At 37.8% G+C, this 14,319-nt stretch overlaps 1 long non-coding RNA gene across 1 annotated transcript in view; it reads right to left on the bottom strand.

The window, feature by feature from the left end:
* Positions 1–9,769: 9,769 nt before the first annotated feature.
* The window catches only part of LOC148005027 (uncharacterized), a 78,829-nt gene continuing 74,279 nt past the window's right edge, over positions 9,770–14,319 (bottom strand). Inside the window, exon 3 of the long non-coding RNA XR_015622195.1 lies at positions 9,770–9,941. This is a non-coding gene — a long non-coding RNA (uncharacterized LOC148005027). The remainder of the gene's footprint in view (positions 9,942–14,319) is intronic.

The following is a 14,319-nucleotide window of genomic DNA, read 5'->3' as shown; positions in this document are numbered from 1 at the left end:
GCCGGATGTAGATCGCTCCTGAGAGACACAGCCAGAATACAGCAAATACAGAGGTGAATGCCAGCAGCAAACCACTGAACTGAGAATAGGTCCCCCGTTGAAGGAATCAGAGAAAGAACTAGAAGAGCTTGAAGGGGCTCGAGACCCCATATGTACAACAATGCCAAGCAACCAGAGCTCCCAGGGACTAAGCCACTACCTAAAGACTATACATGGACTGACCCTGGACTCTGACCTCATAGGTAGCAATGAATAGCCTAGTAAGAGCACCAGTGGAAGGGAAAGCCCTGGGTCCTGCTAAGACTGAACCCCCAGTGAACTAGACTGTTGGGGGGAGGGCGGCAATGGGGGGAGGGGAACACCCATAAGGAAGGGGAGGGGGAGGGTTATGTTTGCCTGGAAACCGGGAAAGGGAATAACTCTCGAAATGTATATAAGAAATACTCAAGTTAATAAAAAAAACATAAACATTTAAAGATTTGAAGTAAAAAAAAAGGTCAGTTTGTTTTTTTAAATCATAGAGAGATGAAATTTGCTTCTTTACATATGTGGTTAGTTTGTATCTTTTAATTAGAGGCCATTAGTATTTAGTGTTATTTTTAAAAGGAGTGTGTGTGTGTGTGTGTGTGTGTGTGTGTGTGTGTTTGTGATTTTTATCTTTTTCTGGTCTTCATTCTTAGTTTTGGTTTACATTTAATGTATTATATCTTCACATGTTTTCCTTCTGGAGTCCTTATGTGTATTTAGTCTTCTCTTCTCTTTGAACTTTTGCTTCTAGCATACTGTTTATATTGGTTTTTATTGTTGGTGGATACAATTTTCTTTTAGGCTGTTTCTTTCAGGTTCATGGAAAGCATTTTATTTTTGTTTGTTTCCTCCTTCAGCTAGAGTAGGTCATTTTGCTGGGTATAGTAATCTTGCATGACCACTGTTTTCTTTAGTCCTTGAAGACTATTACTCCAGGATCTTTCTACTTTTGTAGTTTCTGTAGAGAAATAAAATGTTATCTGATGGGCTTCTTTTATTATGATTTGTATCTCTTTTATCTTGTAGTTTTCAATATATTTTCTTTGTTCTGTATATTGAGTGGCTTGTCTATGATATGCTATGGGATATATGTTGTTCTTCACTAGTTTCTGGTCTGCGTGCTTCATGTATCTCTATGTGTATGTATTACCTTAGTTTCAGGGAGTTTTCTGCTATGGCTTTGTCAAAGACAAATCTGTGTCATTAACCTGGAACTCTTCACCTCTTCTTTACTCATAATTCAGATGTTTGGTTTCTCCATGCTATTCTATATTTCCTATCTGCTTCTATTCTGTGCTTTAATTTTTTGTTTTCTTTCCTTATGCCATCCAGATGCTCTCCTTTGAGTTCTGATAATCTATCGTCTTGATTCATTCTACTTGTAAGGCTTTTTACACAGCTTTCTATTTAAGATATTGAGGTTTATTTTTTCAATTTTATCTTTATTTCAGTTTATGTTTTCTTCAGTGTTTCTATTTTTAATAGAATTAGGTTTTTAAATCTTGAATTATCTTCATTTTTCCCTTAAGTGTTTGTGTTTTCTTGGACATTACTTAAGCATTAATTATTATGTTCTTGTTCAATGAAGTCTTTGTTTATATCTTCTTTAATTCTCTTGCTTTCTTTTGGATAAAAATAAAAAAAAATGATTGTATGTCTGATGTGATATCTGCCCCACTTAGATTGGACAAGTACAGGAGAGTGACCTGAGGTAGGTCAGACAAAGCTGACTGACAAATTGTTTAATTGAGCCAGGGCGAGCCTGAGAAAGATGGCTCTCAATCTATGGGTCTAGTGATAGGCCAGGCAAAGGTGATTCATAACCCATAGCCATAGTACTAGAACTAGGCCCATAACTTTCCAGATGTCAGTGAGTGAGAATAAGGAAAGGACAGAAAAGAGACAACTCATCCAGGAAAGGCAGCTTAACTACAATAAGGGCTTGTGGGCTGCAGGGCTGGGATTTATCATGTAAATTTGGACATGTTAGTTTTTACATCAAGAATTAAGATGTCTGAGCATCTGAGATTGTAGAATATAATGTTCCATCAACACTTTCCAGCATTTATTGATAATTTAATTTTATACTTACCAACACTGAAAATGCAATTAGCATAGACCTGTAAAACAAAATGACAGACCTATGTCTTAGGCCATATAAGAAACTGTAGGAAATTCTGTCCTCATCTCAAATCAGAGTGGTATTTTTTTTTTAAATAAAATTAAGTGAGATACTGAAACAGTAATTTTAAAAATCAAACATTCTAATACAGTAAAGCCCAAAGAGCTAAGCTTGAAACATGTGACAGAATGATGGTAAGAAAACATTATCTTTATATCCAATAATTAAACCATCATGATTCTAAGAGATTGGAACACTTTGATAAACACTGGAATCATGTTATTTCAAGCATAGAGTGGTTTGAGTCAGATTGATTGAAGCAAATTTTATTGGTGATACAGATGATATGGCATGGATGGTATAAAGTACATATCCCATGCGTTCAGAACAAAGATTATGTGTGTCAATCATTATCATACATATCTTGAATATGTTAGTAATTTTAATATAATTTTAAAAGCTTTCTCTTTCTATTTTTATTTCTCTCATCTCTTTAGTTAGTTATCAGTTTAGTTTTTACCGTGTGTGTGTGTGTGTGTGTGTGTGTGTGTGTGTGTGTGTGTAGGAATGTTTGCCATAGGTAATGTGTAGAGGTTAGAGGACACTGGTAGTTACTTCTTTTCTTCTAACACAGAGATCCATAGAACTTAACTCTGACCATCGGGTTCTGTGTCAAATGCATTACTGGACCATTTTAATGGCCCTGCTTTTGATTTTGAATTAATGTTTTAGTTGTTTTAGGTTTTTCATGACTTTTATATTAATATGACTAAACCATCTTGGTTTAAGTAGCCATGGAATAGAACAGTGTGCTTATAGTGGAACTGTGGACAATGGAACCAAGATGAAGATACTGGGTCACTGCCACAGGCCTTGGAAGACATATTTCACCCCATCTGGACCCTGTCACTTCTCTTTGTTTTACTTATCATTTGATCATTTGTTGAGAAGCATCTCTATTCTCTCATGTCCTCTTAGTGCCATTATGTTTTACTTCACCATAGGCTCAGAAAAGTAGAGCCAGATAACTACTTACTGAACGCTCAGAAAGTGAGTCAAGATAAATCTGTATTTCCTTTGACGTATACTGATACATGTTTGGAAAAGCACTGAAAAGCCTGTCTAATGCAAGTATACATGGTAGGATTCATTACATAAACTATTAGTAATAATATTTTTATTGGATATTTTATTTATTTACACTTCAACTATTACCACCTTTTCTGGTTTCTTCCCCTAGACTGGGACGTTGAGCATTCACAGGACCAAGGGCCTTTCCTCCCATTGATGTCTAACAAGGCCATTCTTTGCTATATATATGGCTGGAGTCATGGGTCCCTCCATGAATGCTCCTTGATTGGTGGTTTAGTCCCTGGGACTCTGGGGGAGCTCTGTGGGATCTAGTTAGTTGATATTGTTGTTCTTCCTATGGATTGTAAATCCCTTCATCTCCTTCAATCCTTTCTCTAACTCCTCCATTGGGGATCCTGTTCTCAGTCCAGTGGTTGGCTACGAGCATCTGCCTCTTTATTTTTCAGGCTCTGGAAGAACTTCTCTGGAGACAGCTATCTCAGGTTCCTGTCAGCAAGTACTTCTTGATATCCATAATAGTGTCCGGGTTTGGTATCTGTATATGGGATGGATCAACAGGAGGAGCAATCTCTGGATGGCCTTTCCTTCGGTCTTAGCTCCACACTTTGTCTCATTTCCTCCCATGAGTATTTTGTTTCTCCTTTACAAAAAACTTATTTATTTAATATATGAGTGCCCTGCTGTATATACTTTTGCCTGCCTGAAGAGGGCACCAAATCCCACTTTAGATGGATGTGAGCCACCACATTGTTGCTGGGAATTGAACTCAGGACCTGTGGAAGAATAGTCAGTTCTGTTAACTGCTGAGCCATCTCTCCAGCCTTGTTCTTCCTTCTAAGGAGGACTGAAGCATCAACACTTGGATCTTCCTTCTTGAGTTTCATGTGGTCTGTGAATTTTATCTTGAATAGTCTAAGCTTTTGGGCTAATATCCACTTATCAGTGAGTGCATACCTGTGTGTTCTTTTGTGACTGGGTTACCTAACTCAGGATGACAGTTCCATTCATTGCCTATGAATTTCATGCAGTCATTGTTTTTAATAGCTGAGTAATATTCCATTGTGTAGATGTACCACTATTTCTGTATCCATTCCTCTGTTGAAGGGCATCTGGGTTCTTTCCACCTTCTGGCTATTATAAATAAGGCTGCTATAAACATAGTGGAGCACGGGCTGGAGAGATGGCTCAGTGGTTAAGAGCACAGACTGCTCTTCCAGAGGTCCTGAGTTCAAATCCCAGCAACCACATGGTGGCTTACAACCATCTGTAATGGGATCTGATGCCTTTTTCCGATGTGTCTGAAGACAGCTACAGTGTACTCATATAATAAATAAATAAATCTTTAAAAAAAACATAGTGGAGCACGTGTCTTTCTTATATGTTGGGGCATCTTTTGGGTATGTACCCAAGAGTGGTGTAGCTGGGTCCTTAGGTAGTACTTTGTCTAATTTTCTGAGAAACCTTCAGACTGATTTCCAGAGTACCTTGCAATCTTCCCAACAATCAAGTCACATCCTTGCCAGCATCTGCTGCCATCTGAGTTTTTGATCTTAGCCACTCTGACTGGTATGAGGTTGAATCTCAGGGATATTTTAATTTGCATTGCCCTAATGACTTAGAATGTTGAACATTTCTTTAGGTGTTTCTTGGGCATTCAGTATTCCTCAGTTGAGAATTCTTTGTTTAGCTCTGAACCCCATTTTTAATAGGGTTATTTGGTTCTCTGGAGCCTAACTTCTTGAGTTCTTTGTATATATTGGATATTAGCTCTCTCTGATGTAGCATTGTTAAAGATCTTTTCCCAATTTGTTAGTTGCAATTTTGTCCTATTGATAGTGTCTTTTTCCTTTCAGAATCTTTGCAATTTTATGAGTTTCCATTTGTTGATTTTAGTGATAATATTTAAAGCTATTTTAAATAAATTATTTAATTTAAACTTTAAAATTCTTGAAGAAATATTTAGTTTGCCATTTAAGTTTCTTTAAAAAATTTTACACGTGATAGTTTTCTATTGACAGTACCATTTCTTTGTTGCTTTTGATATTGTTGGGTTTGATGTTTGTTTGGTTTCAATTATGCTTAGCAGAAACATTTTGGTCTTCATCTCTGATTCAGTTAAAATGGTGAACAAACACATCTTCTGTAGTTTAGTGTAGAAAGCATAGAGGAGGATATTTTATTCTTAATTATCTATCTGAATATCAATGCTGTTTTGCTTTTAAGACTTTGCTTCATTTGTGGGACCCTAATTCCTGACATAAACACTTTTCCTTAGGGAAGCAGTAGACAACTCTAAGTATTCTTACCTTCCTTTAATTGTCAAGGCAAAGGTGGGAGGAGTTGCATGTAGAAACATTTTTCATTTCCTTTCTTCTTTTCTCTGTTAATCTTCTAATTATTAATGGGAGGTGACTACTACTACTACTGAGACATAGTTTATACTCAATTATTTGGGACCAATAACTTAGAATATGGGGCTTTTAAAGGTAAAACTCACATCCTGTTATCTTGCTCAGCAGCTGAGCTGCAGAAGGGTGATTTTACATAAGCAAGCCATTTAACAGAAGTTAAGATAAGCAGTTAGCTGGAGGGGGAGGTTTGCAGAAACAGATAGTTTAACAGAAGTTGAGTTAGCTGGCATCTTGACCTTGGGTTCCTAGAAAATAAGAATAAAAGATGGAGGAACCTCTGCACTGTTTACCTCCTTGTCACATTATTTTCTTATTTCTAATTATGCCTGATAGAAAATGAGATTTCTAAGTATTTCAGTAGATATAACAGAAGAGATATTAGTGACCTATACATGGCAACACATTTCTGGATATTATGGTAGTGAACATTGCTTCTTGGCCCTTATAGCTGTCTTTGAACTGGAGTATGACACAGTAGAAGCTTATACAAGGTCCTGGGTTCAATTCTCAGTACCACACACATATATACATGATGTATTACTGGAAGAAAAGGGAATTTTGACCTATAAATACATATAAATCTAGAATATATGCAATAATTTAACTGTTTGAAAGAATAACTTGCTGTAATTTTTTCTCCTTACATCCTTTTCCTAAACTGTATATTCTAGTATGTCTTTCCTTTATAATCCAATATGTTCACAATTCTCTATGTGAAGAAAGAATGCTCATTTGTGAGACAACAGAGTACACTATACAACAGCATGGGTTGTTTGATGTTAGACATAGCATTGGGTCTATTTACAGAAACCTACCCAATAAAATCATAATCTGCATTACAGAAAGCAGGGTCAAATGAAAGGACCTCACTGTTCTGCCAAATAGGTTTGGTTTTTAATAAATTAATGTTCTTTGCTTTACCAACAACAAATGAACTTGGAAACTTGGCAATGAAGATAAGAGTAAGCTTTTGAAAGAACACAGTGCAGCACCGTTATTTCACAGAAGACTCATTGAAGAGGTGAAGTAGTTAGCTACTATTATATGTTTAATTAGATGCTCCAAGTAAGCTCTGACATACTTATTTCAGTTTAATAGTACTGCATAAATTTCATAGTTTTCCCTCATTGAACTCTATATTTTCTTCACTTGGAATTATATAAAAACATAATTTGGGTTTTTATTCAAGTTGAGAACAATAACAGGACTCTAGCCAAATTCTCAATGTACAAACCCAAATTACTAGAGGCAGATAAATGCCCACAAATAAAATAATTCTGATAGGGAAGAGATGCTTTGTGGACCAAGGAAATGACCTTCATACAGGTGGAAACAGAAAAACTTCTGTGTATACTGTACGATGGTGGAGCAAATGAATTATATATAAAGATGGCTCAGATTGCTTATGGCAGTAAGAGACTAGCCAAGGACATTTGCAGGCGATCTTATTAAAATATTTCTTCATTCTTTTTGAAGAAAATATTTCCAATCTTTACTCTGCAATGCAAAGGCACCCAGATAATTGGAGAGCACCCACACCATCAGATATCTATGCCAGTGCTACTAAGAAAGCCATCTGATTTTAAAGTGTAAAACCTGGTGAATGTACTAAATGAGGCCTGCTCACAGTGCCATTACTGTGAACTAGAGGCAAACACAGATGATCAGAGGTGGGATACATCACAGTTTGAAAATGTTCCTAATGAATTCTCCTTCAGATTCCCCGTCTCTGAAAAGAAGAATATGCAATGCCAACCTGAGGAAGAATTCCTAGCAAAATATGGAAGAAGCAGAGATTAGCTTCCATGTTTTTAAGTCAGATCACGGGGTATGGGACACTTTTGTGAATGAAATGACATGCTATTTTCGGAAGTGCTTTCAACAGAGAAAACTAGCCATGAAGTGGAAGTTTTTATTCACAAGGATTGGGGAAAAAAATCTATGTTAAGCTATATTGATGGGGAAATCCTTGAAATAAACTCCAAAGGCCACCTGATACAAACAGATTTTATTTCTTCCCAAAGCTAAAGATAATCAAGCAACAACATATGTATAAAATAATTTGGGTGCTCAAATATGGCACTCCCAACCCCTGTCCTCCTGTGAAGATGTTTGGTGAAACAAATTTCTCAAAGACATTTCTCATAACCCTTGACCTAAAGTCATCTGTGACCTCCAAACTCATTTGTTTTGTTCTTATTCATTGTCAGCCAAGTCATTCTGTAATAAGGAAAGGAGAGGAAGCAGGTGAAAAGTAGATACCACCTGTGATGACAGATGAGCAAAGAAATCACCAAGGCAACTGAAAGGAGATGCATTTGGGAGTCCTAAAAGAAGCCAAGAACGAAAGGGCTTTACTCTCCCCCAGGAAGTGCACAGACAGCTTCTTTCTGCCACCAAATGTTCAGTGTTGGGAAATGGCAGTAACTACACTTTTGGAAAAAACCACAGTCCTCATTCTTGGCTCCATAAGGAACCATGGTAAGAGGAGCCCACATTAACAAAACCCTTTCTGTAGATAGGGAGGTAAGGCTTATGAATAGAGCTGGAAGTGTGAGATGGCTTGGTGAAGCAGTCGTCCATGAAGGAAAATGAAGCTATGTTTTAGAAATGATTCAGGGCACTCTGTGACCAACAGTGTTTAGATCAGGATATCTGTCATGTCATATTTTCTATAAAACTATAACTCCAAACTTAGAAAATGGCTTTTATAACTATAGCATAGTGACTGGATTAACTTTTACCTGGGGCAGAGGGTTTCAAATATGGAGACAGAGACAAATGTTGATTGCTGTATTTATAACACATTTATTATTGTATAATTTTGCCTTGTCCTTCATTAATAATGAACCAAGTTTTTCATAAAATAAAATATATCTGTTGTTTCCTTCAACTGCAACCTGGTAAAAATCCAAATAATTTAAGTAACATTAACAGTCCACTGTCTACACACTCTAGTTTAACACTGTACCATCAAACATATAGTTCACATGGATTTGGACATGTGTGAAGAATTCTGAAGTAAATTCTGATGATAGTCTTCTCCATATGTGAACAATCATGTACCTCTTAAGTGGAAGAAAAGCTGGGTGACAGTTTGGTTCAGAGCCATTTGAACAAGCCAAGGGGCAGAAAGCATAATTTATCATTCCCTTCTGATGGGAACTTATAGAGATAACACTGAGATAAAGCTAGTAAATAGAAACAAAGAAAACCACTTAGTGCTGAGCATTGTGGAAAAAATCATCAAAGTTTTGAGGGACAGTCAGTAATTAATACCTTTCACCCCTCTCTAAAATTTAAAGCTAATTGAAAGGAAGATGAGATCACACACACACACACACACACACACACACACACACACACACACACACACACACACACCAACTAGAGCTGGTCTGAGGCCTCTGGCACATATACAGTAAAGGACTGCCTGGCCTGGCCTCTGTGAGAGAGAATGTGCCTAATCTTGGAGATACTTTAGGGCCCAGAGAAGGGGAATGCCTGGGGCAAAGGGACTAAAAGGGATAGTACCCTTTTGGAGGCAAGGGGGACAGGGAATGAGATAAGGAACTGTAGGGGGGAAACCAGGAGGGAGGGGCAACATCTGGAATGTAAATAAATAAATAATATGTATATATTAACATTATGAGCTGTTAAAAGATAAACTTAGACACACTAAACATTTAAAGAGTAGGAATAGAAGACTTCATAAATCTGGAAGCTACAGCGTGCAGCCTGGGAAAGGGATTAAGAGAAAGGAAGGCATTCACAAGCAGAAGAAGAATTATACAGCTGTCCTGATTGGATCATTCCTATGGAAAGTCCCTGATTAGAGACCAGCTGATGACTGGTCAAAATATGTTTCCTTTTATTAAGTTGCCAAGTGTTCTGTTTATATAGGAGTAAAGGTTTTAGAGTCACCTCTGTCTAATGTTCTCCAATTATTAGTGTTGAATAGGATTAAGGAAACAATGGGAGACAAGCTTTCTGAAGAAGATTTACTAATAAGATAGAACACTTATCCCACTTGAGTGTGAGTCAGAATTCTGGGTTATAAACTACATAAATTCCACAGAACTAGGCCTCATGCTTTTAGGTACCTCCCCAAACTCACGCATTCTTTTCTGAGTAGAGAGATGCACTGGGGCTCGCTGAGTATGCTAAGCTTCGTTTCCAAGGAAACAATAGTGTGGCATATAAGGTCTTTCTTCAACAACTCAGAAAATAGGCATCAACATCTCTGAGCAAGGAAGCTCAAAGAGCCGGCTCGGGCAAAATCGGTCCCCCTGAAAATATAAATAAATATGTAGGCATTTAATGTACAAAGCAATGTTGATAGGGGAAATGTTCTATACAACACATCTCACTGAATAATGCATGTGTTCCCACTGGACAAATGGTTGCTGTCTAGCCTCAGTGAACAGCAAGTGTTGCCATGCTGTAGGATGTAAGGAGATACTCCAGTCTCTGCAGTGTCCTGGGACACGAGCTCTCTATATTAGTAACATGTGAACTTATGCTACAAGCAATTTTAACCTTACACATAGACAATTACATAGCAATTAATCTTATGATATACATGATGCCATATTAATTATAACATCAATTATTGTAAATGCCTCTTCATTTTAATAATTTTGAATCACTGAGAAGTGTCAGTTGAATAATTGCTTATGCTTAAAGACTCATTTCTGCATAGTTATTGTTTTCATAACAGAAACAACTTGTTTCAAATTATATATATTTTTATATTGCATCTTTCAGTTAACTTTTAATATTGGAGGAGAAAAGATATTAACTTGTTGACCTCCATATCCTAAAGATTACTTCATATTTCCTAGGGCAAAGGAGTCTTATAGAGTTCATATAAAATATAATTTGCAAATATGTAGAAAGAGGTCTGCCACTGCAAAAGCACTGGCAAAAAGAGTAGTTGCATTGCGTAGAGATCAGCAATGACCAGGAAACTCTTCCAATGAGTTCTTGAAAACTATATGAGATATTACCAGATTGATCTGGCATGAGGGACATTACTCCACAGAGCACATTTCTTTGATAATTAGAGACAATATCATTATGAGAAAGTAAAACTCTATTGGATAATTGACAAGAATTAAAATTCAAGCTGAAGATTGATGCAAGTGCTAAAGAAATTACCATGGATCATTCTGGTCAGGGAAACACATCAGTACCATCCTCAGCTGTCATCAGAAAAGCTTCATCCTGCTACAGATGGGGACAGATAGAGAGACCCACAGTCTGACTTGGAGATAAAAAGAGAGACCTTGGAACACTTTGTCTCCCTCTACAATCTTTTTTCAGAGCTCAGCAATCCTTGTGAAAGAAGAGACAGAAAGAGTACAAGAGCCTGATGGGATTAGGATACCAAGAAACAAGACCTGAAATCAGCATGATCACACGCACATGGACTCACAGAGATTGGGCAGCATGCACAGTGCTGCACAGTGCTACTTAGTACTACTTGGTGCTGCTCGGTGCTGCTCGGTGCTGCTCGGTGCTGCTTAGTACTATTCGGTGCTGCTCAGTGCTGCTCAGTGCTGCTCAGTGCTGCTCAGTGCTGCTTAGTACTACTCGGTGCTGCTCAGTGCTGCTCGGTGCTGCTTGGTGCTGCTTAGTGCTGCTCGGTGTTGCTCAGTGTTGCTCAGTGCTGCTCAGTGCTGCTCAGTGCTGCTCGGTGCTGCTCGGTGCTGCTCAGTGCTGCCAGTGCTGCTAGTGCTGCTAGTGCTGCTCAGTGCTGCTCAGTGCTGCTCAGTGCTGCCAGTGCTGCTCGGTGCTGCTTGGTGCTGCTCAGTGCTGCTCAGTGCTGCTTGGTGTTGCTCAGTGCTGCTCAGTGCTGCTCAGTGCTCCTTTGTACTACTCGGTGCTGCTCGGTGCTGCTCAGTGCTGCTCAGTGCTGCTCAGTGCTGCTCGGTGCTGCTCAGTGCAGCACCAGGGCATTTACATTTATTTTGTGTTTTCCAGTTTAGTGTTTTTATGAGATTCCTGAGTGTGTGAAATTATTTCTTGTGGTTTCTCTTGCCTTTTTCCTTCTCTTTGTCTTCTAATTCTGATGTGTTAGTTTTGTTTTACCTTATTATATTTTAAAATAAAGAAATAATCAACAAAAATAAAGTAAACATTACTATGAAACAAAACAAAGGCGATGAGAGGAATAAAGAGAAAATGTTGTATACCACACCTATGTTAATATTACATAGATATTAATTTATGACTTTTGTTTGTTCCTGATTTCCTCTTAAGCAAGATATTTTGATGAAGAACTATGGAGTCTAGGTTCTCACTTTACATCACCCAAATTTGCTCCCCTTAACAGGGTAGATGAACAGGAAAAGACCATTGGAGAAAAATGTTCTCTGCTTCTCAAAAGGGTTTCCTCCTGAGCTCGGTGATTCTACCTCTGTGACACAGGTGTCTCTATCAGTCTACCTAGAATTTATCCTGTGGATTTGCATCATAACATGCAGTGCCATGATGAATCAGATTCATGCTATGGATCTACATTTCAACACATAAAGAAACGGAGACTGACTTTATTGTTGGAAAGTCACTACTCCCTGGATTTGTTGTTGCAAAGGAATGGAATGCAAAATAAAATAAATTGACTAGTTGAATGAATTTTGGACCAAAACTTTGAGGTCACTTTTATTTCAGAACTTCATTATTTTCAATAGTACAAAATGTTCTTGAGAAGAACATCTTATTTTCTTTTTTACATTACAAAGATTCACCATTTCATAGCCAATTAGGGACAGGAGTACTAGCCTATAATTACAACCTGTCACTCAACAGTCTGACTCCAAATAATCAGAAGAACTTTAATGCAAAATCCTCTAGTGAGCTTGGTTGAATCCTATCTACTCCTTAAATATCTGGGGAATAAACGTTCTTCCTAAGAATATCTGTACTCCTACTCTAGAAATAGCCATTGTTGGTCCATTTTCTTTGCTCGGGACTGAGTGATCTAGTTACTTTTCTCAGCTCTGAGAACTCTAAACACTCAATGTGGTGAGCCAGACTGATCCTTGTGTTTCTTTTCTCACTTCAGTGCAGAAGTCCTGAAAATCAATAGAATGAAAGTGAGAGTCTTTAGAAAACGTGAACAGAATATGGATATGGTTCTATTACTCGATAAGGAAGCACTGGTATTTTGAAAGTTTAGAGTAGGCTGGGTCATGGTTTCTGTCTACCAATTTTTGTAGATCCGTCTGGTTTCCTACACTTTCTAAAGCTAGTGATCTCCTCTAAGCCAGAGGGAGGCAGTCTACAGTAGAATTAAAAGAATGAAGCACAATGTGCTTTGTAGTAGGAAGGATCAGCAGAGATATTGAGCTTGACAATCAGGCAAGGAGGTTCTTGAAAATACTCGGGCCCGGCCTAAGCTAAGTGGATGGGAGTAGGGGGATACTGACAATGTGCCTTCATTAAGCATATCCATAGATTAATAATGTATGCTTTGTCTTTGAGATGTTGTTTCTTAGGAAACACTTACTGTAATCTAAGTACCAGAGGTCAATGAATCCCTTCTGCACAGGAAAGGAGTTCAGCCATGCTTAGATCAGATCTGTTCTCTATGGAATGGCAGCTACTGCCCTGTTCTTGCCTTTATTCCTGTCTCTGAGTCCGAAGTTTTATTTCATGACATGTGGCATGTTCTAATTCTGTTGATTACAGTTATCCTCCAAGATAAAGAAGATACCTAGAAGCAGCCAATGAATAGTCACACAAATTAACTGTTCCAACTGTGGTCTTATATAGTCTCAAGAGTAACTTGGAATTGAGTAATGTTAGGCTTGAGGTCACAGGCTGAATAAATAGCCTTAAACTTCTTCCTGACCACATTCTGAAGAGCTGGTGCATGAGTATTCCTGCCTCTTTGTTTTATATCGGTCTGTCGCTGCTCTCCACCACACCCCTGAAGAAAAGTATGCAAATTATAAGCCATTCCTTTATAAGTATAATGCTTGATTTTAAAAATGACGTCCTTTGCATTATTCATTTCACTAAACAGAGAACACTTGACAAATGGCCCAAGAATTATAAATTTGTTGGTAACCACAGCATAGTTATTTTCTTTGTTTCTGAAATTATCTCATATATTTTAAGAAGGAGAACACCCTAACTCATTGCTGCCATACATTAAAAAATAACCACCACCACCACCACCACCACCACAACAACAACAACAACAGCAACAAAACCCCACAAAAATCTACCCAACAAATACTGTAAAATCTATCCTATAAAATATATAAAGGCAAAGAACAAAACTGCAATCAGATCACAAAGATAAATTGAGTTTCATGTAGTTATTAGACCACTATTTCCTTAGCAAAGAATCTTACTACACGTATTCTGTAGATGAGGGTGAGGAAGAATGATGGGTGAACTTCTCCAGGACATGGTGTGAAAGCTACATTCTCACCTCCACCAACTAGACAACATAATATATGGAGGAATGGAGCTTTTTATCTTCCAGGAGTGGGTGGCCCAAGAGTCTCACTCCAGCTGTCTTTTTCTATTAGAGGAGCTGAAATTGTTGTCACTTGTATAATATCTCATTTGTTCTGCTATTCTCCCTGAATTTCCTCAATTCCCTATGGTGTCTCCCACTAAGAAGATGATCCTGTGCTACAGTTTTTTCTG

Source organism: Rattus norvegicus, chromosome 6 (assembly GCF_021556685.1).
Source record: "Rattus norvegicus strain SHRSP/BbbUtx chromosome 6, alternate assembly SHRSP_T2T, whole genome shotgun sequence".
Lineage (NCBI taxonomy): Eukaryota > Metazoa > Chordata > Mammalia > Rodentia > Muridae > Rattus > Rattus norvegicus.
Note: the sequence above shows the minus strand (reverse complement) of the source record. Positions and strands in the feature narration are given on the sequence as shown.